Raw genomic sequence first — 27,401 nt, forward strand, 5'->3', positions numbered from 1 at the left:
TCTCTCTCTTATCCCCTCTTGAACACTGACAGATTGCGATCTTTGTGGACACCGTTCTGTCTCAGCCAGCCAGAGTTCTGACTAGGGAGAAGAGTGGCAGGGCCAACTCTGTTGACCCTAATTGTCTTTTCCTGCCTAGTGCAGGGGGACTGGACCCGATAATCTACCAGGTCCCTTCCAGCCCCTAACGATCTATGAATCTATGTTCTCTGTAGCAGACAACCCAGCCCTACTCAGGCCAGGGCTGAAAAGTATGCTGAGATGGTGGGGACTTTGATTAGACTTAAACCAGGAAGGGGTCTGGGACAGAAGTTCCATAAACAGGTTTGACCCAAATTAGTTAAGTCTGATACTACATTCAACCAGGTTTATCTTAAGCCAATTTTGACCATCTTGAAACTGGTTTATGTGCACTGAACTTATGTTCTGTTACAGGTTTAAGTCAGTTTCTGATCACTTAAGCTGGTTTATGTGTAACTTCTGTCCCTAGCCTTTGAGAATGCTAAGAGTAAGCAAAAAACATTAAATCATTTAAAAATAAAGCTTACTTGCAGCTTCTAGTATTCGAAGTAAAGTATTACAACTGAAATAGCAACCAATTTCTCTTTTCATTCTGGATATCATTTAAACATTGCATTACCCTTACTTGAGCATATTACAGTAAGCTAACTTGATCATCCACTCACAATGTGCTGTGTTTTAAATTTGTAGCATTCTGGGACACTGCTTGATTTAAGAATATATACATATATATTTAAATTGGAGCTCAAAAAGAAAACTTTAACTTTTGCCTTCTTTATTCTGGTTTTGTTTCAACTTCAGTTATCTCCTAATGTGGCACTAATTTTCAAAAGTAATTTTGAGTTCTAAATTGCAATGTTGTTTTAACCATTTGAAACCATATATAAAACTTTTACAGACTCTTAGTTCTCCTTGAAGTTTGTTTTCTTTTTTAATTATACACTGATCAAATTTTTTGGTAAATCAATTTGTAATTCAGTGAAAGCTCAGACTTGAGAATATGTGTATAGGTTTCAGCTTTTAAGGGCAAAAGGTTGGGTTTTTTTATATTACAGCTGACTTTTCTCTGTAGTGTACAAGGTACCAACTGAAGTATACATCCAGCATCTGTAAAGATGATAATTAAAATGAGAGCGGGAAAGGGAAAAACAAAGAGACAGTAATCAGGCTTTAAACTACCATTTTATAATTGCAGGCTATCAGTCAGGAGTACTGCAACCCCTATAGGCTGTCTGATTTATGGATTAGACAGCACTTCTTCAATTCTGGCAGCATTTCAGCAGTGTATTGGAGGAGACAATGTGAAATAACTTGGCTTGATGAGAGCTCTGCTTTACTGCCTGGTGATAGTAGCATATTCCATTATATGTGCATAATTTGCCCTGATCAAGCAGATTTAGTAGGCTTGACATGTAGACACTGTGCAACTCTTAATATAGGTTCAGAAATATGTAGTGATATCCAGTCAAATAAGACCAGGCTGTTGCTCCCCCATCCCCCCATTTCTTTAAATTTATAGAAACAAAGCCAGAGTTCTATAATTCATTTGTAAGTAGGACAGGTGGACAGGTTTTGTGTTGCCCAATGAAAGGCTGCAATTGGAAGAATCTTCTTGGGAGTCAGTGGCTGTAAGCAGTAATAATACTTGATAAAAAGAGTATTACCAAGTTAACAACTTTAGATTTCCAATGATCAATGAAATGTTCAGTATTTTAAATCATGATTTACATCTATGGAAATAATGTATTAAAATAAACATTATTTGTATTTTCAAACAGTTGCTAAATTTCAACCTTCTGTTTCCAGCCCTAAAAAGTCAGATGTTCCTTACCTAGTTGGAAAAAAAAATTCCTTATGAAGCATTTGTTAATTGCTGTTTAATATAATGCTTCTCGGGCATTTTTATATTGTAGATGAGCTCTTAACCTATGCCTTCTTGTGGCTCACCCCTCTTCTTTTCATCCCCTGTAGATGTCAGTTCTGTATCTTTCACGCAGCAACTCCGGAATTTTACTTTGCTAAAATTGCTGTTGTCTTTAGCTGTGTAGTAGAGAAAATGGAAAAGTAAAATAATTTCAGTGTAACAGGTTTTAATGTTAGCTATGTAATCAGACTTTGTCTCTGTGCAGTTCTTTGTTTCTTTTTTCTTCATGTATGTAGAACCCAAATTTATTAGATCTAAATCTCACCTTGTTGCTTTCCTTTTGAACTAATTGTTAATTTAATGTCGAAATAACTGGAAGTTTTATGGCCAGGTATAAATATGACCCACCCATTTAGTTATATACCTTCCAACACCATCTGTCCTAATAAAATGACATTGTATAACAATATGAAGAAGAAATTCAATGGTGAAATTAAGTATGTTTGTACTCTGAGAGGGCTTGGCAGAAGTTTGGGTTTGGTTTGGGGAGTTTTGCACATTTTTATAGTACAAAGGGATGGATAAAGCTCAAATCATTCTGTAGTTTATATCTTTGTTTTGGCTTTGGGATTTCCTTCTCTATCAATGATCTATAAATATGATCACAACTGAACGTACACCAGAGATGCATACAATGAGGACAGGAAGAAAATGCATATTCTTCTGAGATTGTGAGATAGTGATTTGGTACAAAAATCTTTTGAAACCCAGAGGGCAGAAGTGCACATTCATGGTATGTGTGCCACAAGTGATATGCATAGTCATTTTGCTTGGAACACAGCAGATAGGGCAGGAAATAAAGAGTGGAGCCACAGATTGTCCAGCGGTCCAGGTAGAAGAAGGAGTTCTGAGTGACACTAGGGCAGTGGAAGGATTTACCTTATGGAATACCTGCCAAAAAGGTTGCCCACCACTGCCTTGGAGAATGTTGGCCTATTCTAATAACTGCTTAAAGACCATGGCCGCATGCCCCACATGCAGGCATGTGCTGTTTGTGGTGCGACAAGCCACGCATGTGGAATGTTAAAATGTGTCTTGCTCTACAAATTTGCAGCACGGGAGCAAAATATGCTGCCTGGATTTCCCGATAAGAAACCCCCCACTTCCCCCCCCTCCACCCCCAACCAAAAAATCTGAGGAGGGGGAGGAATGGCATGGCAAACACTACAATAGAATGCACTGGAACAAATGGAGGCTCAGTCCTCCAGGGAGATGCTTTGGCTGCCAGCCAGAGCATCTCCACTCCTTCATTTATGCCCTGGCCGTTCCAGCATGCCAGGAGCTGGGAGGAGCTGGGCAATGCCAATTTGCCCAAAGTGGGGCAGTGTCCCACAACAAAGCACACATGCAGAGGTGTGTGCTGTGGCACAGAGTAGCAGCATAAATTTGTGCTGCTGCTATTTGTGCCGCTGCAAGCACAAGCCCCTGCACATCTGAGTGCAGCCTGTGCATTTCATCTTTGTAACAGAACTAGCCTTATAGGCCACCTGATATTAGTTTTTGATATACTGTCTTGGAATAAAATACCTGCTGAGCAAGAGTCAAGTTCCAGAAATTCCAGACATGCCAGAAACTGCTCAGTGTTGCAAAAACAAGAGCTATGCTCATTACTATGAAATACATAATGTCTTTTCTGAGAAACTTAATAGAAAAATCTACAGTACTGCTAGTTCTTATAAAGGTTGTCAGTCTTGCAGGAGGCTAGGGGGAGAAATTAGTAATAGTGGAAATATTTCATAATATTGCTTGTTTTAATACAAGACATCTTTTGTTAGAAGCAGCATTATCCTTTATCACCTAACAGTCTTTCACCACTGAGATCAATCAGTAAGAGTTTTATCATTATCTTTAGTGGGGAAAGGATGGAGAGCTGCAGGCATAGTTTTACTAAAAGAAGCAAATCAAAAGAATTAAACTAAATTTTAAAATGTCTTTTCCTAAGGATCTAAGGCAAATAAAAACCTCAAAAGTAAAGAGGTTCAGGAATCAGAATATTATTAAAAATGACTCAAAATAAACAAGCAAATAACATTTTTCTTCTTCTTGTATGGGCAGTAAAGCTTAAAACCTGAAAAATCATTTTTGGAGACAAGGCGCTGCTGAATGAGTTATTGACAGAGTGGATTGAACCCAAGATCTCTGTATTTAAAGGGTACCTGCCTCCTGGCTGAGTTGTCTTAGCTCAGATCCAGCAGTGGACTTATAAACCTCTTTATGATCTAGCAGCTAGATGGAGACAGAGGGTATGTCTACATGTGCAAGTAAGCACAACTACATATAATGTACATTGAGCAGTTTTTGTCAGGTGTCTACATGTGCAGGAACTTGGGACCAAATTTAGCACACTTGGCACTAAAGTTAGTCTTAAGTCCTTTCAGCCTTACCATGTGCCCCTGTGGTGACCAGGGGGAAGCTCCAGCCTCCAGCCTAATGGCTGCCAGCACTTGGCAGCCATCTTAGAAGCTCTGATCCCTAGCCAGGCCCTTCCCTAACCAGGAGCCATGTACCCAGCACAGGGACAGCGCGTGCCAGCTCCTTCCCTGCCCACCCTGCCTTCCTGTGCCAGGGCTGCCCCTGCCAGCAGCACCCAGCAATCTGCTGCTCCAGCCTATCCCCTGGCAGAGACGACCAGTGCCATGCACTGGTGCGGGCCATGGGGCTGGCTCTGCTGGGCCCAGCAGGCCCCACATCCACCCAGGCCACAGAATAGCTATGCATCTGCCAGTGGGGACCAGGTCACTGGCTGCAGGAGGCTCTGCCTGAACTCCTCTTGCACTCCCCGCTTCTGTCCACCTGCCCCCTCCAGTCCACTACCCCATAACCCGTGTTCACTTCCAGCACCACTCTCAGGATGCACACATGGGTGAAACAAAAAAACTTTATGAGTCTCACAGCTCACTTCCCTATCCCACCTCCCTCAACAAAGTGTCCCTCTATCACCCTCCCCACCCACCAACAATAACCCCCCCCCCCCATGGGGTGTTGACCCCACAGAGGCAAGAGGCCTTTTGTGAAAGTTTACATTTCAGAGATCAGGGGCTGCCCCACAAACTCTGTGGCCACCTAGAGGGCTACCTGTCACAGCACTATACAATCTTGCCTCCCGCTGACAGGGAGGACATGGCCGCCAGTATCAAAGCCTTCCTCAGCATGTTAGAGGTCCATGTCCACCCAGCTGCAGGCATCTGGTCTGCTCAATAAAGTTCTGAACTGTGTCAGGGGGAAACCTGGGGCTAGGGGACTGCAGGTGGGCCAGGGACTGGGAGGGCCCTGCCCCCAGTGCAGGACTTAACATATGTCCAGGGCTGGCAAGGCTGGTGACTTGGCACAGGCCTCCCCATTGGCAACAGTGTCTAGCTGTAACCATTGTCCGTGGCCCGTGGTGTGCAGTGGGCCAACACCCAGCCAGGGACCACCCCTGGGCTGGTGCTGCTGGTGGCTGGTAATGGCGTGGCTGACCACACCTTGTGCTGAGGTGTGGGGCTGTGCAGAAGGTGAGTCAGCCACTGGGCAGAGCTCCCTGAGCTGCCAGTGGAGGCAGCAGCCAGGGAGGAGGATGGGGCAGGGTGCCGAAGGCCCAAGTTCCCCATCTCAGGTGCTGTGTCACCAGAGGTGTCAGGGCGGGGCGGGGTGGGGGTTCACGCTGACTGCCCCTGGTGGTGGCATTCGCACGGGTGCGGCCTCTCTCCTTGGGCTCCAAAATGTGGGTCAGCTGCCACGGAAAGGGCATGGATTTTTGGGCACGACCAGACCAACAATTGAAGTCAGTCATGGCCATCTACTGTGCCTGCAAGATCTTGACTTTTATGCAGCAGTGCGGCACCAACCGAGAGCGCCCTTGCTCCCACATTCCACCCAACAGGGCCTCAACTGTGGGCATTCAAGTGCCCACCCTGCACGAACTGCCTCTACACATTGGCATGGTCCCAGAGTGCCATGAGGTTGCACACCTCCTCCTGGGTCCAGTTGGGTGCCCTGGTGATTGGCATGGTATGTGCATGTGAGCAGGGCCAGGGCTTACCAGGGATGAGGATGACGACATGGTCATCCCATGCCGGCTCTTCACCATAGGACCTGAAAGTACAGGAGACAGCTGGGGATGAGCAGCAGCAGGGAGCAGGTGCTGGCCCTGTTGTCAGAGACAGCCAGACAGCAGCACTGGGGGGATCCCAGTGCTGGGCAAGGGGTGCAGCAAGCTGCAGCCCTTTGCAACACTCACCTGTGTCCAAGCTGCAGCTCTGGAGGGGGACAGACCCAGCAGAGATAGCCTGTGACCTGTCTAGGGGGGGCACATGTGGTCTGCTGGGCTCCTGCACAGATCAGCAGTTTTGTCCAGGCTTCTGTGGTGGGTACCCCAGGGCACAAAATGGCTGCTGGCATTTATAGCCTGAAGGTAGAGGCTGCCAGAAAGCAGTCCAGCCCTGGGGGAGGAGAGGTGACCGGCCAGGAGCCCTGGGGCTGGGCTCAAGCCAACCCCCTAGTGGCTGGGCATATCTAGCGCTGAAGTGAGTGCCATTTTGCATTGATGCACAGATGCATTGAGGCACTTTAACTAATAACATCTAAATTTGATACCTGCACTTGCAGGCATTACATTTAGGTATGATTAACCTAAATTCACCATTTTTAGTGTGCATTAAGGGTGCACATGTCTATACGCACACCCTTAATGTGCATTAAATTAGGCTAATGCTCATTAACGCATTTTGTGTAGATGTGCCTAGAGAGCAACACTCTAAGAATGAGTATAGACCTCTGACAGATAGAATCATGAAGTGGTTTTATTGAATTTCTCTTAACAGCTTTTATATTTTATTGAGAAAGTCAAACTGTAATTTTGAAGAAACTGACATCAAACAGCAAAATGTCAAGATTAATTAAATCTGACAGCGAGGAAGCAAAGATTTTTCATTAATCTGAGCCTTTACCTATATTAACAAAATGTAATTTGGAAGTTAATTGCCTTTCACCTCTAATGAGATAATTAAGTTGGTGAAAGGAAAAAAAAATGTATTAAATAGCCAGGTAGCTCATAGCAATTTTGATAAAACTCATCAGATGAGAGATACTTTAAAAATTACTCTGAATTCAGTTTTTCCAAATCAAATGTATTGCTAACAGCACATATGCAATTTTGTAGTATTATTGAAGAGTAAAATTGTTTGCTAGTAACTTAGGCCAGGTACAGACATTACACTTATTGCATGATAAGTGCGTAGAAAGTGCTTTACAGTCATAACCAAACAGACAGGCAGGGCACATAGAGTGCTATAAATATGGCAGCTCCTGCTCTAAGATAACCCCGAATGGATGTAGTATCGAAGTACAGCACTGTACCTTACAGCACTGTATCAAACATCTGTACTAGACCCAAGCACAATTCGTGTCTCATTTGAGGCACTCCACTCACCTCCCCTCTGAGGGCTACACTTTATCCTAAGCCAGTATTTGTCTGGTCTGCCCAAGCCCTGGGCTGGCCCCATCCCTAGCCTTTCACTGCCAAGAGTCAGCGAAGTCTCTGTCCCCATGCCTGCATCCTCTCCAGTTAACATAGATCCATCCATACAAAGAAAAGTGCTTATTGCTGAATTTCTTTTATTGCATATTTTCATGGGTGAAGTTGAGCAAACACTGAATGTGGTTCAGCTGCTAATGTAGGCTCAAAGAAACTAGGGCTATTTTGCTTACAGTTAACCTGTTTTAAGAATTGATTCATCTGCAGTGATTTTTGCCAATAGGCAGTTTCCCTAATAGACATGAGGCTTTTGATTATAAAATTGTGTTTAAATACTGTCTATTTATCTTGATGCCATTCTGAACCATGTTAAGTTTGGTGATGAAAATGTCATCTATCCCCAGCCTCTACAGAGGTACTTAACAGTTTGGTAACATTGTCGAATTTTATTGTGCTTTTCAAACATTGTTACAGAGTCCCTAGTGTAGCCAAGAGCCCCAACTCCTGTTACTATAAAAATATACTTGAACGTGCCCAAATGTACATCAGCACACCCATAATTACTAATATGTAGCATCACTATTTTCCAACTTGTCAGGGGAAACCAAATGGATGCATAAAATGTATATTGTGACAAGTAGTTACACTGCCTGAACTCAATATATGATGCAGAACCAGACACCCATGAGTCCAGCTCATAGATCCAAAGTTCACCTTGCATGCATTCAACTGCCTGTAAAGAAACAGAGAACATTTCTCTGTTCTCATGTCTTAAAGCCAATTTTTAATATTCTGGTGATTCTTATAATGGTTTGGAACCATGTACACTTGATAGAAAGCTGTTTCCGACAGTCTATTACAGAATTTGAGGTATGATGCTGGGAGTCCTACAGATAGATGTGTAGGCCAGCTAGTTCCGGGAACTCTTTTTGTCACGCTCCCACATTGTTTATTTTATTAATTACCATTTTACCGTAGTTGCTTTTTGAGGCTATATGAATAATAATAACCCATGGTCTTGCTGTTCTTAATCTGCTGCCTGCAAAAGAAGCAGTGATTTTATTTTCTCTTCTGAACCCAGTAGATTCCCAACAGACATACAGGGACACCTTCCTGAAGCCCTGGTGTCTTTGTAATGGCTTTAGGGGTTCTTGTACCTAACTCTTCCCTTCAAGGACTGTCAGGCTGTGAAGTGCACAACAGAAAGGAGACATTCAGATTTTGGTTGAATTTTCCACCTATGGCTGCAGGAAGGGACAGCATGTACTCCCCTAAGCAAGATCTCCATTAGGCTCATCCCATACACAGAATATTGGAACTAATGAGAATTGGACATTGCTTGCAGTTTTATTTCCTGGGCTTAAAAATTCCTTTGCTATATCTCACCTTTTGGAAGCAGAGATTAGAGATCTCTTCACTGGCATTTCTGAACCATTATGCCAATTTCTGTTGTTAATTTTGTTCTCAGTATCCATTCATTTTTAGTAAGTAGAAATGCAGCCTTTTTGGATGCTAGTAGTTGCCAACTGGGACACAGCCTTTGTTTCTCTGTGCTCCTGTCTTAAAAGCAGTCTGTTAAAGTGAATAACATTGTACATGCCTACTTCACTCATGCTGTTCTGTGAACCAGTGTCTTCTATTCTACAGAAGGCTGGATACTCAGTGTGACTGTTAATCGCACAGTAACCTGAAGCAGTGATCTCTGTCCTGGCCTCCTTGTGAAATGTCCATCCAGGTGATATAGTAGGAAAAGTACAAGGCTGTTTTTCCATGTTTGTAACACTAGTCAATCTTGAAATTCCTAGGTACAGGTTTCTTTGGGATGGGCAAAACATTGCACGTAATTTCATTCAGATCATGACCAGCTGAGAGTCCCAGCCCAGTGCAGGGGGTGGGGGGAAAAGGGTTTTCTGTTCCTTCACCAGACCTGGCAATGGGCCACCCTCATCTTTGAGCCGTGCCCTCCCCCACCCTGTCACAAAACACCCCATCGGCCTGGGAGAACCCCCCCACACGTGGGCACAGGCCTATGGTAGCTTATGTCAGGCACTTGCACAGCCTCCCAGGGAGCCCCAGGGCCAGGTACCCTGCCACCTGGACCTCAGCATGTACCCCCCACCCCAAGCAGGAGGCAGGTTGCAGAGGCCAGGAGATCGGTACTAGACCCACACAGAGCCAACCCTGTGGCCTCTGTGGCTTGGTTATTGCCAGCAGGTACTAAGCCATGGGCACCTGGCATTCTTAAAGGTTTATTGCCCATTTGAGGATCATGTGGGGTCTGGCCAGCTGCCTTCATAGTGGAGGGTGAGGACCCTTACAATTTACAGTCCAGGCGAGGCATGGAGCATTGCCAGAATCACAGGGTGTCCGCTGGAAACCCCTGGTGCAAAGAGAGGCAGGGCAGGCTTTAGGAAACATTAGGTTTGCTGCATCAGCTGTTCTAGATCCAACTTGACTGTCCTCTTTGACAAAATAACTAGATGAATGGATGAAGTGAATGCAGTGGACATAATATACTTGGAATTTAATAGGGACCTTGATAACAGTCCTAAATGCCATCCTAATAAATAAACTGGAGAAATTTGGGCTAGATGAAAATACTATAAGGGGATACATATTTGGCTGTATAACTGAAAGCAAAGTGTAAATATACATGAATAAATACCAGAATGGCAGGAGTTTTCAAGTGGAGTTTCACAGGGGTCTGTCCTGGGTCTAGTGCTCCTTGACATGTTTGTTAATAACTTGGATACTGGAATGGAGAGCTTCCTGATCATGCTTGCAGATGGCACAAAACTTAGAAGGAACTGCAGACACATGGCGAATATGAGTAGAATTAAAAAATCTTGATAGACTGGAATGCTGGGATGGAAGATAAAAGAACAAATGTAATTTTGGGGTTCATTAACAGAAATCTGAGATGCAAAATACAGGGAGGTGATAGTATCACTGTAGTCAGTGCTGGATAGGCTCAGCTACTGTGTGCAGTTATGTATGGGCTCCTCAATTTAAGAAGAATATGAAGAAACTGAAAACAGTTCAGAGGTGAGCAATAAATATCAGAAAGGGTTGGCAGGCAGGCAGTAGGGGAAATGTTGAGAGACCTAGGCATGTTTAACTTGGAGAAAATGAGATTAAGTGGGGAGGCATGGTAGCAGTTTTCAAATATTTGAAAGGCTGTCATAAAGAGGGAATAATACAATCACAGAGGGCAGAACATGAAGCAGTGGCCTTAAAATGCAGCAAAGCAAATGTAGATTAGATTTCAGGAAAAAAATTCTTAACATGTGAACATTAAACCAGTGGAATAGACTGCCCATGGGGAAGTTGTAGAATTTTCTGCCTTGGAGGTTTCCAAGAGGAGGTTAGATACATATTTGATAGGGATAATTTAGGAATAGCATTTCTGCATTTGTGCAGATGGTTGGATCAGATAACGCTACAGATCTCTGCTATCCTTCTGATACTATGATTCTTTTTTGCAGCACTGCAGCCTAGCCAATCACTCCCAAATTTATATTTGTACATTTGCAGACAAGGTTCCTTGGGTGAATTTGATATCTTTTATTAGACCAACCCAAATAGTTGGAGAATAGTTATTAAGCAAGCTTTCGAGTTCAAAAACTTTGATTTTTCAATCCTAAGTGTAGTACTCTGCACTTGTCCTTTTTCAGTTTGATCTTATTTCAGACCATTTTTCCATCTTATTGAGGTCATTTTGAATCCTAATCCTGTTCTCTAAATTTGCTACTTGAGTTCTGGAATCAATCTTCCACATTCTTTAATGATGGACAGTATCAGTGTATCAGTCCCCTGGGAAATCTCACTTGAAATCTCCTCCCAATTTGCCATTGAGCCATTGACGACTTAGGCATTTGAATCCGACTACTCAGTCAGATATGCAACCACCTAATAATAATTTCATTCACATTATATTTATTTAATTATGAGAATGTCATGGGAAATGGTGACAAAGTTTTAATAAAGCCAATGTGTGTCAAATTTGCCAGTGTCCTACAACACCTACCACCTTCTCAGAGAAAAAGTTTAATCAAGAATGGCTTGCTTTTGACGCATCCAAGTTCTATGTTCCTTATTACCTTGTTTTCTTTTATATGCTTGGACATACCGTTTTTAATTACATGTTCCAGTATCTTTTTGGATATCAGTTAGATTAACTAGTTTATGGTAGTGTTAGAGTGATAGCTGTGATGATCCAGGAATTATGCAAGAGGCAAGGATTTCTTAGGGTGAGGTCTTTTATTAGACTAACTACATAAATTTTGCAGCTGCAGCTGACCCAATAAAATATAAGAAATCCTTGTCTCTCAGATTAACCAGTTTATAATGCTCTTGTCCCTCTTTTCTCTTTTTTCTAAATGTGGGTATTTATATGTACTTTTCCAGTTTTCTGAGATTCCAGTTCTCAAAGCCCGTAGCTTTGCAGTTACCTCAGCCAATTCTTTGAGTATTCCAAGGTTACGGTGACCAAATGTCACAGATTGGCTGAGACAGTCCCAGATTTTATAGGCTGTTTCAGCATCCCAGCCATTGAAGAAAATTTAAGCAAAAGTCGCAGATTAGTGGGAACCTGGGAGCTGCAAGGTTGGTGCTGTGTGTACATGTGTGTGGCAGTGGGCACAGCCAGAAAAGCTGTTTGGATGCACTGGGGACCATGGTGCCTTTGTCACCAGAGCTGGGGCTGGAGGTGGGGTGCCGGCTGGGCTTGGGTGCTGTGCAGGCTCTGTCTTTCCCATGCTGACTCATGGCTCCGGTCCTGTCCCAGCACCTGCAGCTGCATTCTAGCTGTGCACCCCGAGGCTGGGCTGGGCTGGGCCAGCCGAATTGCAGCCCCAAAATGAGGAGCCCAGCCTGGCCCAGCCACGCCCTGCCCTAACCAGGGAGCGGGGTCCAAGGCTGGGGCTGGCTATGCCTGCTCAGCCCAGTGGCACACAGCCAGGATGCAGCTGCAGGTGCTGGGATGGGGCCGGAGCCATGAGTCAGCATGGGGTAGACAAAACCCACAGAACACTCCCAGCCCAGCTGGGTTCCTGCCCCCAGCCCCAACCCACAGCCCCAGCTCTGGGGACAAAAGCACTATGCTTCCTAGTGTGTCCTGACATCTGTTCCGGGCCTGCCTGCTGCCACCTACACTCATAGAGGAATACCAGAATAGCTCCAGCTCTGCCCAGTGCCCCCCCCTCCCCCCCCACAAATACACACTCTGTGCCCCAGCAAATGTGTGTGTGGTGCAGATCCTGGCATCTGTCTCCCCATCTTGGTTTTCACTAAAATTATTATGGTCACTCTATCCTAAGAATCTCATCCATCAATGATGACTTGAAAAAAATTCAACTTGTTTAAGTAAATCTCCAGCCTGTTTTTTTGCTACACAAGGATAATTACCTATCCCCATCCTTGCTGCTAATTGTGTTTGTCATTGGAAGTCCGACATTTTTTTGTAAAGGCTGAAGTAAGAAAGACATTAAACGCTAAAGCCTTCTTTGCATCATCCTTTATTGGTTTCCCCTTATTGGTCAGAGAAATCAGTTTGCTTTTATCTTTTCAGGTGAAGATTTAAAGTATCTTAGAAAATCTGCTTAGATATGTCATATTGTCAAGCCATGTAAATAATCTATAATTTGTTAAAAACTGACCTATTCCAACATTTGACTCATTCTACCCATGAGGATTAAAACTCAAATCCTTGATATTTCATTTTGGCTAATATAACTTTAATCTTATACAGTTTAGTCACGTAGCTAGTCACGCAGGATGACTGCAGCTTAGTATTGATCAGCAAAATATATAATATTCTGCAGAGGAGCACCAGTATCTGTTCAGAGTGACTGATCACCAGGGTAAAATACCCATTTCTTAAGTTCCATGTCTGGAGGAATTGTTGTGCTCCATCTATCCTACTGAGTTTGGCAGCGTTCTATCCATTGTCCAGCAGTAATTGGCCTGGGTGAAGTCATTTAGCAATGTTTCAATGATTGAATAAGAGTACAGGATCTCCAACCACTGATTTTCTATGTAAAATGTAAGGAATTTTTCTTGAATTCTCAGGTTTTTAACAGTTGAAAGTGCCCTGCAGCAAACTTGAGTGACAGTTGAACAGTCTTTTGAACATGCTGGCTTTTTTTAATAGCATTGTATTTGATGGATTCAGGAGGGACCATACAGCTAAAGAACTTGAATATGTTGTTATTTCTTTAGGACCAGTCTGGGGGTGCTCCTGGAAATCCTAAGGTTTAGCTATATATTTTTTTACTATAAACACCAAGTATTATGGGAGTCTTCTTCAGCATAGCATAAATACATTTGCAAAACAACTATAAGTACTTGCACACTTTGTCTTCCTCAGTATAACTAACAAAACCCACACAATAAATTTTAGAACACATTTTTACTCATATGACTTTAAATACAACAGAGCAGCTATCACAAAGTCATTCTGTAGGGCTGTCGATTTCAACTGTGGGCCATGGGTGTCCACAGACTATATCTAAGGGGTCTGTGAAAGATGAGTATGATCAATACAAAGAATGGAGTATCCACACTTACAGTTCAAAAGACCTCCGTTCAAAATTTCAAAAGAGTTTCGCACTGCCGTTCGAAATACTTTAGGGGTCCACAAATACAAAAAGGTTGAAAACCACTGCCCTAGATCTGTGGTTTTCATCCTCACTGGTCCCAAGGCACCCCCTGTAAAATGCTAGCACTCATTTTTTTTATTATGGAAAAATAAAAGACTAATTCTTGTGTTTCAAAGAACTCAGGCCAAAATAGGTCAGAATATTTTTAATACTATGGATTCCTCTTTGAAATTTCTGGGTTTATCTTGTGAATCACATGTACGTGTTTTCATACGTAACAGTGCTCATATTGTGTGGTACCATTAAAAGGATTTCATGGCATTTTGTAGAATCACTGCCCTACAGTATGTGTGTGCAAACAAGTTCCCCAAAGAGAAGGCATTAACAGAATATTAGTTATTCCACAGTTATCAATTAACTAACAACTAGTATTAGCTATTCCACAACTGGCTTTGTGCATGTTCTTACCCAAGAGTAAATACAAGGTGGATGTGAACCTGCTTTTACTGTAGGACTAGTTTTTACAGTGGAGTAAAGGTATGTTACTGTTTAGCAGCTGAGGTACTATAAGTTCCCACCCTAGTTCATCTCATGGTAACTTGTTTGTGATTATAAGGGGGAGAGGGAGAACAGTCTTAAGAGAAAAGGATGGCTACATTTAGTCGCTCTGTGACTGACACAATCGAGCAATTTAATTATTGGGACAGTGTGGCTTTGAGAAAAGGGCGTTTCCCTGAGAGGGCTATTAGGGCAAAGACAGTCCATATCCACTTTGCAAACTTACATAACTGAAACATTTTTATTTAATATAATTTTTGGACAACATATCAGTACCATTTTAGTTAAAACAATGATAGATAAATAGATTTGATGATAATCTGATGATAACTGGTTATCCAGTTGTAAGGCATAGCTAAACAGCTTCTGTCATAGATTCATAGATGCTAGGGTTGGAAGGGACCTCAATAGATCATCGAGTCTGACCCCCTGCATAGGCAGGAAAGAGTGCTGGGTCTAGATGACCCCAGCTAGATGGTTATCTAACCTCCTCTTGAAGACCCTCAGGGTAGGGGAGAGCACCACCTCCCTTGGGAGCCCATTCCAGACCTTGGCCACTCTAACTGTGAAGAAGTTCTTCCTAATGTCTAGTCTAAATCTGCTCTCTGCTAGCTTGTGGCCATTATTTCTTGTAACCCCCGGGGGTGCCTTGGTGAGTAAAACCTCACCAATTCCCTTCTGTGCCCTCATGATGAACTTATAGGTCGCCTCTCAACCTTCTGTTGCGGAGGCTGAAAAGGTCCAGGTGCCCCAGTCTCTCCTCATAGGGCTTGGCCTGCAAGCCCTTAACCATACGAGTGGCCCTTCTCTGGCCCCTCTACAGGTTATCCACATCTCTCTTGAAGTGTGGCGCCCAAAACTGCACGCAGTACTCCAACTGCGGTCTGACCAGCGCCCAGTAGAGGGAAAGTATCACCTCCTTGGATCTGTTCGTCATGCATCTGCTGATGCACGATAAAGTGCTATTAGCTTTTCTGATGGCTTCGTCATGCTGCCGACTCATGTTCATCTTGGAGTCCACTAGAACTCCAAGATCCCTTTCCGCTTCCGTGTCACCAAGCAGGTCATTTCCTAGGCAGTAAGTATGCTGGACATTTTTCCTCCCTAGGTGTAGCACTTTGCATTTTTCCTTGTTGAATTGCATTCTGTTGTTTTCTGCCCATATGTCCAACCCGTCCAGGTCTGCTTGTAGTTGTTCCCTGCCCTCTGGTGTGTCTACTTCTCCCCACATTTTGTCATCATCAAGTCCATGGCTGTACCCTCTCTCATGACCCCCTGTTGTTCCATGGTGTGTGTTCTTAGAACGTCAAAGATTATTGCCCTTATTTCTCTGTAGCCTTTATAATATATTGTTGCCAAGGAGGATAATTGCATACTGGGCTGCATTGGTAGGAGTGTTGCCAGCAGATCAAAGGAAGTGATTATTCCCCTCTATTCAGCACTGGTGAGGCCACATCTGGGGTAGTGTGTCTAGTTTTGGGCCCCCCCACTACAGAAAGGATGTAGACAAATTGGAGAGAGTCCAGCTAGGGGCAATGGAAATGGTTAGGGGGCTGGGGCACTTGACTTGGGAAGAGAGGCTGAGGGAACTGGTCTTATTTAGTCTAAAGAAGAGAAGACCGAGAGGGGATTTAATAGCAGCCTTCAACTACCTGAAGCGGGGTTCAAAAGAGGATGTAGCTAAACTGTTCTCAGTGGTGGCAGATGACAGAAAAGGAGCAGTGGCCTCAACTTGCAGCAAAGGATGTTTAGGTTAGATATTAGAAAAAAACTTTTTCACTAGGAGGGTAGTAAAGCACTGGAACAGATTACCCAGAGATGTTGTGAAATCTCTACCCTTAGAGGTTTTTAAGACCCGACTAGACAAAGCCTTGGCTGGGATGATCTAGTCGGGGATGGTCCTGCTTTGAGCAGGGGGTTGGGTTAGATGACCTCCTGAGGTCCATTCCAACCCTAATTTTCCATGATTCTATGATATACATTATATCTTTAATAGAGTTTCCTTTTCAACCAGTCTGGATCCTTGTGTTTTATAAAGTATCCAATCATTTCCTGACTACTGTTTTCTACTTAAACAGTTTCTTGACTACTCTTTTTCTCAGAAACTCTCCATTTGTACAACATTTTCCTGCTTGTCTTAGTTTTGCAAAACATCTGCTCTTCTTCAGGGAGTCTCACAAAAAGGAAAACAAAAAAACAAAGAAAAAGTACCTTCTCTCCCCCTGCCATTTTGAAACCAAACTCATGGTTTATCAAGCAGTCATGATCCCCATCTTGCTTGTATGGACCTGAGACATGGACAACATACAGGAGACATCTAAAGTTGTTAGAGAAGTACCATCAATGCTGCCTAAAGAAGACCCTCTGATTCTACTGGGAAGACAGACACACCAACATTTTCTGCTCTCCTGCAAGCCAGCACCACAGGTAACAAGGCAATGATCATCCACCATCAACTTCATTGGGCTGGCCATGTCATCTAGATGTCTGAGTCCAGGTTCCCAAAGCAAGTTTTATTCTCCCAACTCAGCCAAGGCATATGCTCAAGAGGAGGGCAGAGAAAGTGCTTCAGGGACCTCCTCAAGGCCAGCTTAAAAAAATGCAACTTCAGTGTCAATTCATGGGAGACAATTGCCCAGAACTGCCCCAAATAGAGAAAGAGAGTCTGCTGCAGGGATCTCAGTACTTTCAAATAGAGCAGATTCAGGTTAGACATCAGGAAGAACTTCTTTAAGGTAAAGGTTGCTAGAATCTGGAATGGGCTTAAAAGGGAGGTGGTATTCTCCCCTCCCTTGGGGGTCTTTAAGAGAAGGCTAGATATGCACCTGGCTGGGGTCATCTGACTCCAGTACTTTTTCCTGCCCAGAGCAGGGGGTCAGACTCCAATTGTTAAGGTCCCTTCTGACCCAAACATCTATGAATATATGAAACCTCACTACAATAACAAGAGATGGAAAAATGGGAGTGGCAAAAACAGTGTTGCAAACAAAATTAAGAATCTAGCACCACCCACCTGATATAGAAACACACGTCTGAGCTGTAGTAGAGTCTGTTGATCCTAGATAGGCCTCATCAGCTATCTTTGGACTCGCAGATAAGACAATCATGGAAGACAACCATTTTCAATTGCAAGGAATTGCTGAAGAAGAAGAGAAAGTTGCCTATTTTTCTTGCCAGAAACATCTAAACATTATGGTCATTCTGTAGCTTTGTATAACTACTGTTTTAAAATAACTATAAGTACTTACATATTTTGTCTACAAAAGCATTGTTTAGCATATACTAATTTACACTGCACAGGGCAGAACATTTTAAGAGACAAATAGTGAAACCTGGCTGTATCCCAAAAGGACCTTGGCTTCCTAAATAAGCATAAACTGGTGCTGTCTTTTCTTGTAAATCAAGACAGAACCCAATTTAACCTAATTTATAGTGAAGCATATGATTAGATAAGACTTAATGAGTATGTAGGTATGCCTTTGGAAATAGTTTTCTGTAATGCTTTGTTCTCTTTGCTGATAAATGTACTTGTTTTAAGACTGTTTCTTATTATACGCAAATCACAAGCCCCCCGAAAGGAGAAAGGGCAGGGTTTTCATTTGATCCTGTATTATAATAAGCCATTTGCCTAGATGGGTTTTGTACCCAGCTTCCTTTAAGAATAGGTAACCTGAAATTACACCTCAAGACAGGTAGGGGAAGATAGTCCAAAACCACATGGAATGCTTTCAGAGAAATATAAAAACAGCACAAGTAAAATCAGCAACGTTACTGATGCATAGTCATAACTGTATTGCCCAATAATCTCCATCTCTTCTCCTGCTCCAGTTCCTAGTATCATCTTGCTATGTGTCCTGTATTTCTCTAAATTTTCATTGTAAATGTTACTGAAAGCAGCTCCATCTTTTCTAGCAACAGCCATAGCACATAGCATCCCTTTCAATTATTATACCATTAGGTGGGGGCTAAATGGCACTTACCCAGCAACCATATGTATTGGTTTTAATATTCTTATTTAAGATTTTCCCTGTGAGAGCTTCAAGAATCCCCAGTTAGAATTTGTGTCTCTTGGTAATAGGTGTTATAAAAACACTAAGCTCTTGCTCCACTTACTCTCTCAGAGAAATGACCTACAGAATATGCAGGGGGGCAGTAAGATGAAATGGTTATATTTTTACTCTATATTTTGGACCAGGTTCTCAGGCACACCATGTGTCGGCTGGGTGGAGCCGACCGAGGGAAACACTGGTTAATTAAGTGAACGTCAGGCGGGCTGGTGGATGGAGAGGCGAGACAGCGTATTGGTTTTATAAAGAAAGCTTTACTTACACTGCCGATGGTCACAGTGCAGGGAGAAAACTTGCTTGAGTTGCAGTTACAGACAAACACAAGTGGAGTTTGCTAGGCTCCACCGAAGACACACGCACGGAGTTTGCTAGGCTCTGCGAAACAAACACGACAGAGCTCTGGATACCCTTGACGAGCGCGCAAAACCGTAGATACATCTTAAGAATTTAACGAAAGAGACGGGAAGAGGTTGGTGGTTGATCAGGCCGACGAACTCCTCTGAGACGCACACAAAGTTTCTATTACTCTGCCGCGTGCTCAGAGTCCCCACGAGATGTTTGTGGAGTCCTCTACAACTTGGGCAGAAACTGCTCAAACCTCTTATACGACTAGCAAGCCAATCGCTAGCCGCCATGTGGGAATAATTTAGAAACAGCCAATAGTGGGAAACAAATTTACATACGGGTGGCGGGAACTCCTTTGCACCGGGGTTTTCTCTCTGCAGCTGAGAATTGCACCGTGCAAAGAAAGCTCCATGTGGCGGGAAAATTCCAATGTGCCAAGGCACTAAAAATCATTGCGTTATGACACACCAAAGCTTCACTTAGTGTAGCTAGGGACTAGGATAAAGAAGGTGAAATATATACCATCTTTGCACTCTCAGGGCATATCCAGATGAGTGTGCACGTGCCTCTTGTAGCATTTCAGACTAGTTTGAGACACTGCAAGAGGCAAGCTATAAATGAAAAAATGTTTCCTGCACTGTATATTTGTAGTGTGAGCTCAAAATTTGATACTTAGAAATTTAGGTATCAAAAAAAAGCATAGGGGACAAAAGTGGGGCAGAGCATGGTCCCAGACCATGCCTTGAGTTAACCCGGAAGCCAGTCCTCCAGAGAGACACTCTGGTTTCTGGCCAGAGCATCTCTATGTGCTTCTGCTGCCCCAGTATGCAAAGCACACACCCTTAGCACAATGGGGTAAGCAGAAGTGGGGCAAGGATCTGACATGGTCAGGACCTGGGCACTGTCGTGAGTAAGTAGGAACTGGGGGAAGAGAGGTGCATATGTAGGAGGACAGTGGAGGGAGGGGGTGGGATTGTCAGGGGACGTGGGTCTCCAGCAGGGTTCACAGCCTCTTCTCCCCCCCTCCCCCCACAGCAGTAGCAGACATCAAACACTCGGAGCCCCCCTGCGGCATGGTGCGGTGCGGGTCCAGCCACCTCAGAGTTGGTGATGCCTGTGCCACTTGTCATGGGTGTGGCCTGGCATGGCTCAGTGTGGGGCCATGCACATTAATTTCTGCAGGTCCAGGCCACTTGGGTTGTCACCTGGGGACTGGCACCACTCTCAGGGACCATGCATGCTGTTAGGCTGGGCCAGTTCCGTGGAGGCAGGACCTGGCCCAGCATGACACGTGGTCCCTGCGAGCAGCACCAGCTCCCAGGTGACAGCCCTAGTGGCCCAGAGCTGCAGAAAGGCACATGGCCCTGCACTGTGCTGCGCAGAGCCACACCTGCAACAAGCTGCGCAGGCAGCACCGGCTCTGAGGCTGCTGAGGCCGCACCATGCCATGGGGGTCGCTCTGACAGTAGTGGGCCCTGAGCACCTGATGGCCACTGCTGCTGTGGGGGTGAGTTGTGGCGGGGCCTGTGGATCTGCATGGGGAAGCAGGGGACCCATGCCTCCTGAGCAGTCTCCATATCCCCCCACATCCCTCCACACCCACCCAGACACAGACCCACATCTCCCCACACCCCTTCTCACCCCCCTCCTGCAAACTCCACATCCCCCCCATCACACACCCATTGTGCCCAGCTGCCAGACAGGAAGAGGCCTGCTGGCAGGAGCTGTGGCTGCAGGGGCAGCTGTTCCCACATCCTGGTTAGTGAAGGGATCAGGGAGAGCTTTAATTGTTCTATAATAAGAAAACCAAAAGCAAACAGCAAAACATATAGATATTTAGAATTTATTTTATTATGATGATAGAGACTGGTGGGCTTTCAAATTGCTTTAAAATTGTAAATATATCAATAAAACATTGTCCAACCAGTCAATCTGTGTGTGTGTGTGTGTGTAGTGGTCTTTTGTTTTAATTATAGAAGAACATGGATTTGGGAGTATTTTAAAGAGTGAATTTGGGATTTTTCTATCGGAGAATTTGCAGTTTTTAAATAGGGAATTCCAGAATTCCTGCTAATGAGGCAAGTGGCAGGATGCAGGCAGAGAAGCCTGCTCAGGGCTGGCACCCAGGACCCAGCTGGAAGTGGCTAACCTCCTGGCCACAACATCTTCCAGGTGATAACTGCCCAGATGGCAGGGCAGTGGCATACATGGCAGTAATGCTGCACAAAGGCCAACTGTGCAGCCATAGCCTGCTGGCAGCTGGCCCAGAGATGCAGATGCCTCTACTGCAGCCACGCAGTTCCCATCTGGGTCTGGCAGGCATGCAGCCTTGGGACCACGTGCTGTTGCAGGTGGCAGCAGGTCATAGCCAGGCAGCAACCCCCACTGCCAAGCTGCTGCAGTGGGTAGAGGGTGCAGGCATCTCTAGGTTAGGGCTGTTTCAGCCATCCAGCTGGCACACGGGGGTAGTGTCCCCATATACCAATTGGCTAGGCCCCAGAAGCTCTGGAGAGCAATTAGCACCGATCTGCTTGCCAGGGTAGCTTTTTATAATGCTGGGGCCAGCACAGGGCAGCTTTTTATACTGCTGGGGCCAGCACCAGTGCTGGCCCCAGGCTCTAGCTCCCCCTAGCTGCAGACTTGGGAGGAGCTGGGCAGGGTCATTTTGCCCCAAGTGGCACAACTTGCCCCACACCAAAGTGCATGTCCAGGCACGTGCACTGAGGTAAAAATCTCCAGCACAAATTTGTGCCACTTCTCTTTGAGCTGCTGGGAGCTCATGTGCCTGAATGTGTGGATGCACCAACAAAGTGTTGCTTCAATCTCTGATGTACCTTAAAGTAGTTTCATGTCTGTTCTGTCGCTCTTGAATGCAGGAGCCCTAGGTTTTGTGGTGGTTTGGCCCTGCCTTCAGAATGTAGATGGTGCTGGGCCAGGTACACTAGGGAATCAACATATTGCCATCTAAAAAAATATTAAGAATGACTGGCACATTTATATGTACTTTTATTTTTGATATTTTTAATTGGTTTCTACAAAACAAATATCTTCTATATGTTTGCAACATAGTTATTGCTTATGTGCTAATATATTATGTACCAGAGCAATGATGAGTTGTACGACTTTCTAGATTAGTAAAGGGAGGGCATACGAGATAGTATACAAGAAGGCATGGAAATATTTGCATGTGGAAGTCTCACTGAAGGACAAATGAGACTGCCATTGCTAGTAAGGAGTAGGATGTGCTTGGGAAAGGGAGATTTGCTAACAGTCTATAACACATGTACCAGGTAAAACATTACATGGAGTCCTATACTGAATTCTAAGATGTGAATTACAGGTAAAAGGAAAAAATGAAACACCCAGTTAAAATATTTTAAATAATAATAACCCCACTCTAAATTATGTAGTCAGCTTAATATGAAAAGATTATGTTGACCTACTGGTAGGAATCACAAAGGAGAAAAATAGGCAATAAATCCAAGTGCACGCTTTCACACCAGGAAAGGTAATATTGGTTTGATTTTTTTTTTTGCCCTCTGTATAGTTCAATTTTGTTTTGTTCTATATTGACTATAATGGAAAAATAGGAAAGTGATTTCCTAAGGTTTTTTTTTATTTTTTTTATTTTAAATGATAATGTTACTATCAGCCTGTGTGAAGTTTAATTCCACTGTCAGAGTAATTCCATCTATTTTGTTGAAGATCTAAGTGAGACTCGCACACATGTAACAGCACTTTAAATTGATTTTTTGCTTGCTTTTACTTATACAATGTAGCCTGTGGGCCAGATATTTCTGCAATAGGATCTTTGACTGTATATATCATCATTATTTCCAATGAATAAGCTTATATTCTGCTAGTATGTCTGTTAGAGACCGAGCTGGTCAGGGTTTTTTAACAATATTTCTGCTGAAAAGTGCTAATTTACCTAAAGAAACTGTTTGTAGTTTTGATGGGTCACTTTTGAAAATGTTACCAGGTTGAAATCATGTTGGTAAAATATTGCAGTTGTTCAAATAAGAAGGCATGGAAATTTTTGCATGCAGAAGTCTGACTAAAGGACACGTGATACTGCCATTGTTGTTTAAGCCAGAATCATTCCTATCTAAATCATCTTAGGCAAATGTTTGTCTAACCTGCAACTGAAAAAAACGGTTGAATCTACAACATTTCTAAATGATCTGTTTTAGTGTTTAACAACTCTCATAGTTAGCAAGTTTTAAAATCTAATGTAAAGCTTCCTTAGTAGTTTAAGGGTACTTTTTGTCCTGTCCTTTGTCAACATAGAGAAAAATTGATTGTACTAATTTTTAGAGTAACCGTTTTTATATCTGACTGTTATCTTAGTCTTCTCTTCTATAGACTAAATAGTCCCTGTTCTTCCACCCTTTCCTTATAGATCATATTTTCTAGACCTCTCATATTTTTTGTTGTGCTCCAGAGACTTTTCCTAATTTGTCCAAGTCTGTCTTGAAGTGTGATGCCCAAAACTGGACCCAGTAGTCCAGGTAAAGCCTCACCATTGCAGAATATAGTGGAAGGGTCATTTCATAGTTTCAGAGGAGGTTATTAAGTTATTTCCTATAATTTAAACACAATACTCCTGTTAGGAGCTCCCGGCAAGCTTTCAGTACTTTCCCCCCAGTGCTGACTCATTTTGGCTTCCTTTCCAATGTGGTCTTTCTGGCAAGATGGAGCTGCTTATGAAGAGCCAAACTTCCTGCCACACAGCCTCCCCTACCTTCATCCTCCCCCCCGCAGGAAAGGACAACCTGTAGTTGGATTTTTTTAGATGTCACGCCTTTCTTGCATTGTTGCAATGTTGTCATGGACCTAGCAATCTATGAATAGGAGGAGTTACAACTTTTCACAACCATTTAGGAAGAGATGGTGTCAAAAGGTGTGAACAGGTGTTGTATATCTAAAGGGAAAAAATGCTGCTCTCTGGCTAGACACTGCAAGCATACAGGCACTTGTGTAGTTTCTGGAAGAAGACACCTGGCAGATCCATGAGAAAGATCTTCCTTTTTTGACCAGGAAGATCTAGCCTGTACAAGAATCTCTCACACCAGAACAAATGCCTGTCTACTTCAGGGACATATCTCTGCTACTCAGCTCATCCTGGAGACTCATCAGCACAGTCTGTAGAAGGTGTGGGGAGCATTCTGCCATTGCTCAACTCCTGATCCCAGGGAGAGTTCAGTTGCTACTGACCCTGGTCTGGGGAAGGCATGGGGACATTTCCCCAAGGTCAGTGCTCAACTCTGTTTTGCCTGTGGGGAGAGGGGTGGCTGCAGGCTAGAACATCTGCATGCTTCAACTCTTGCCACAGTTTCCAGCACTGGAAATTTCCTAGAAATTTGCAGCCTAGAAATTTGCAGCACTAGGAATGAACACCTATCCATAGCCAAACCTTTATTTGACTGTTTTGTTTTATTGTACTTTGAATGAATGAACTGGGAAGCTGCTTTAAAGGGTGATGTCAAAACAAGAAGAACTCATTTAAGCTGAAAATGTATACTGTTACAGATATAATCTGGGATTTCTTTAAATGAAAATCTGAAGAAAATATATGTTTTCCTTTTTCTCTCTCAGTTCTGTTCATGTTGTGCATTTTCCACTGCTTTGTGTTTAGTCTCACTGCTTCACTACAGTCCCTTTCATTATTTCCATTGAACAATCATTCAGTGAGCTTCTCACAGTATTTGTGTGGCTGTATCACACAGCAACAGATAAAATGCTTTTCTAAATACAAGGAAGCATACATTTTCAAATCTGAAAATCTGAAATGTTGCGAAGCAGGTAAGCCACTATATAGGAGAAAGTAATATACCTGAGAGTATTTATAACTAATTGGGGATGAAGGGTAATAATTAGATAGTCAATATTTCTTTAGGAGTGAGAGCAGTAGCAGGGGTATGCTCCCCTCCCTGCTTCCCCCCTTCCCTCCTCCCCCCCCCCCTTTTCCTTAATCTGTTTTTACTTGGCAAGAAAAAAACTGAGAATCTTGCAAAAAATGTGTGGGGACCCAACCTTGGATATGGGCTCATTTATATAGAAAGTAACATTAAATTGATGTTAAAAATGGATCTGATTTCTACCTGTTCAGTGAAAAAAATCAACATTATTAATAAATCAAAGAGGAGGTGTACAGGAATTAACAGACATATTCTAAAAATGTCAAGGGTATTATAATAGGGGTTTTTTTGGATGTTATTTACACAGCCACATATTCATATATGTGTGGCATTCTCAGTGCTTTATGCCTAGGTACAGGCAGTCAAAAAGCCTGAGGCTGAATCTATTCAGTCTTTGCAGGTTAGTCTAAACTGCACAGATTAAACTGAAACAGAAGTGAACAGACATTTACCTTTGTTTCAGGAAATGAAGCTATATGCCTACAGTGGCTCAGGCCAGATGTCTGGAGGTGCTAGAGTAGGGCTTTGTAGCTGTGTGTTCACTTCCTCTTCCTGGTACCCCCAAGGTCTCTGGGATTTGTAGTCCAAACTTCTAGCTGCAGGACTCTGCAAGGTTACTAATCGCTTCCTTTTCCTGCTTCCAGGTGCCTCTGGGATTTGTAGTCCACTGTTGTAGTCAGTAGTAAGTTTGAGCTGGGAAGGGGTGTTTAACCACCCTCCCTGGCCCCAGGCTCCAGCTGGGGTTTGACTGGGATGAGCAGTCCCCCCCACACAGACTGGGCTTCATCTCCAGCTGGGCTTCCTCCCCACATCAGCCCCTTGTCAGTCAACCCTCACTGCTCCAGCTAGGGAGAAGAGGGATGGGGCCAGCCCTGCTCTCTGCAGCAGACAGCACTGCACAGCACAGAGCTGCGAAGCATGCTGGGATGCTGAGGGCCTGTGATTAACTTGAACCAGAAAGGGGTCTGGGACAGAAGTTTTATAAACTGGTTTAACCCAAATCAGTTAAGTCTGATACTACATTCAACCAGACATTTACCTTTGATTCAGGAAATGCAGCCACATGCCTGCAGTAGCTCAGGCCAAATGCTGGGGGGCTCTGGAGCATGACTCTCTGGCTGCGGGTTTATTTCCTCTTCCTGCTGCCCCTGAGGTCTCCAGGATTTGCAGTCCAAAATTACAACAGCAGGACTCTGCAGGGTTGCTCATTCCTTTGTCTTTCTGCTTCCAGGTGCCTCTGGCATTTGTAGTTCAGTTGCAGTCAGCAGTAAGTTTGAGCAGGGGAATGGGGTGTTTAACCCCTCTCCCTGGCTCCAGACCCCAGTCGGGGTTTGCTGGGGTGGGGGGAGCACTCCTCCTCCCCTTCACCCCCACTTCCAGGTAGACTGGGATGCATCTGCAGCCAGGCTTGCCTCCCCCCCAACCCCTTGTCAGCCAGCCCTCACTACTCCAGCTATGGAGCAGAGGGGCAGGACCAGCCCAGCTCACTGGAGCAGACAGCACAGCCCAGCCCAGCCCAGGGCTGGAAAGCATGCTGGAGGACTGTGATTTAACTTGAACCAGGAAGGGGTCTGAGACAAGTTTCATAAACCAGTTTGAATTCTTTTTAACCAAGTGCTGTCGTAGGCACTAGTTAGGGTAGTGATAATACTACCGTTGTAAGAGAAGCAAAGAACAGCTAAAATCCCAGAAAGATAAATTTAAAACAATTTGTGGCTCGAACAAATACACAGCAAAATAAATAAGTAAAGACCCAAATGTATCCAGGCATTCTGGTACATAAAACTACTTGTCATTTGTGAAACCCTGAATGCTTTGTATTATTAAAGTATATTAATCAAATCAGTTAAGTCTGATGCTGCTTTCATCCAGGTTTATCTTAAACCAGTTTCAGCTATTTTGAAACTGGTTTATGTGCACTGAGCTTCTGTTCTGTTACAGATTTAAACCAGTTTCTGGTCACTTAGGCTAGGGACAGATGTTGCACATAAACCAGTATATGTGCTTAAAAAAACCTTCCTCGCCCCTACTTAGAGTGGTTTCTTTACCTTCTGTTGTATTATCATTTATTTATTTGGAATCTAAGCATTTAATCTTAATGTGAGTTAGTTGCCATCAGGTTTCTGAAAATCCCAGTGCATGCCACTTTGTCTTTGGACTCTTAACATGAGTTTGGGCACTCTTTACCTCAACAATGAATTTTTGGGCTCTAACCCTCTTCCTAATTAATGAACTTTGGAGAGAAAGATTCTTTCACTTCTGGGTTTTTCTACACTTAATGAGTTCTGGGATTGTCCTACCCCACAGTTATTTAAGTCTGAGCAGTTCTTCCACACATTATTAATAAATTATACTGATTCTAGCTCTACTCCCAAGCTCTTGCAGGGTATAAGAGCCCCTTAACATCCCAACTCTTCTTCACCCCTTCTGACTTTCTCCCAGGTCCTCCCCTCCCCCCATCCCCCCACTCTTGTCTCCTGGAAAAGCTTTGGCGATTCCAGTTGCTGATTT

At 43.8% G+C, this 27,401-nt stretch overlaps 1 protein-coding gene and 1 long non-coding RNA gene across 3 annotated transcripts in view; one reads left to right on the top strand and one right to left on the bottom strand.

The window, feature by feature from the left end:
* The window catches only part of DOK6 (docking protein 6), a 491,572-nt gene that overhangs the window by 193,943 nt on the left and 270,228 nt on the right, over positions 1-27,401 (top strand). The window lies entirely within an intron of this gene.
* LOC109283861 (uncharacterized) lies at positions 968-25,443 on the bottom strand. Of its 2 annotated transcripts, XR_002091163.2 has the most exons (4): positions 25,343-25,443; positions 17,571-17,696; positions 10,066-10,262; positions 968-2,061 (listed from the first exon to the last, which is right to left on the bottom strand). It is a non-coding gene; the product is annotated as an uncharacterized LOC109283861 (long non-coding RNA). The 2 variants fall into 2 exon arrangements; XR_009460489.1 differs by lacking the exon at positions 10,066-10,262.

The sequence above is a fragment of the Alligator mississippiensis genome, chromosome 3, assembly GCF_030867095.1.
Source record: "Alligator mississippiensis isolate rAllMis1 chromosome 3, rAllMis1, whole genome shotgun sequence".
Lineage (NCBI taxonomy): Eukaryota > Metazoa > Chordata > Crocodylia > Alligatoridae > Alligator > Alligator mississippiensis.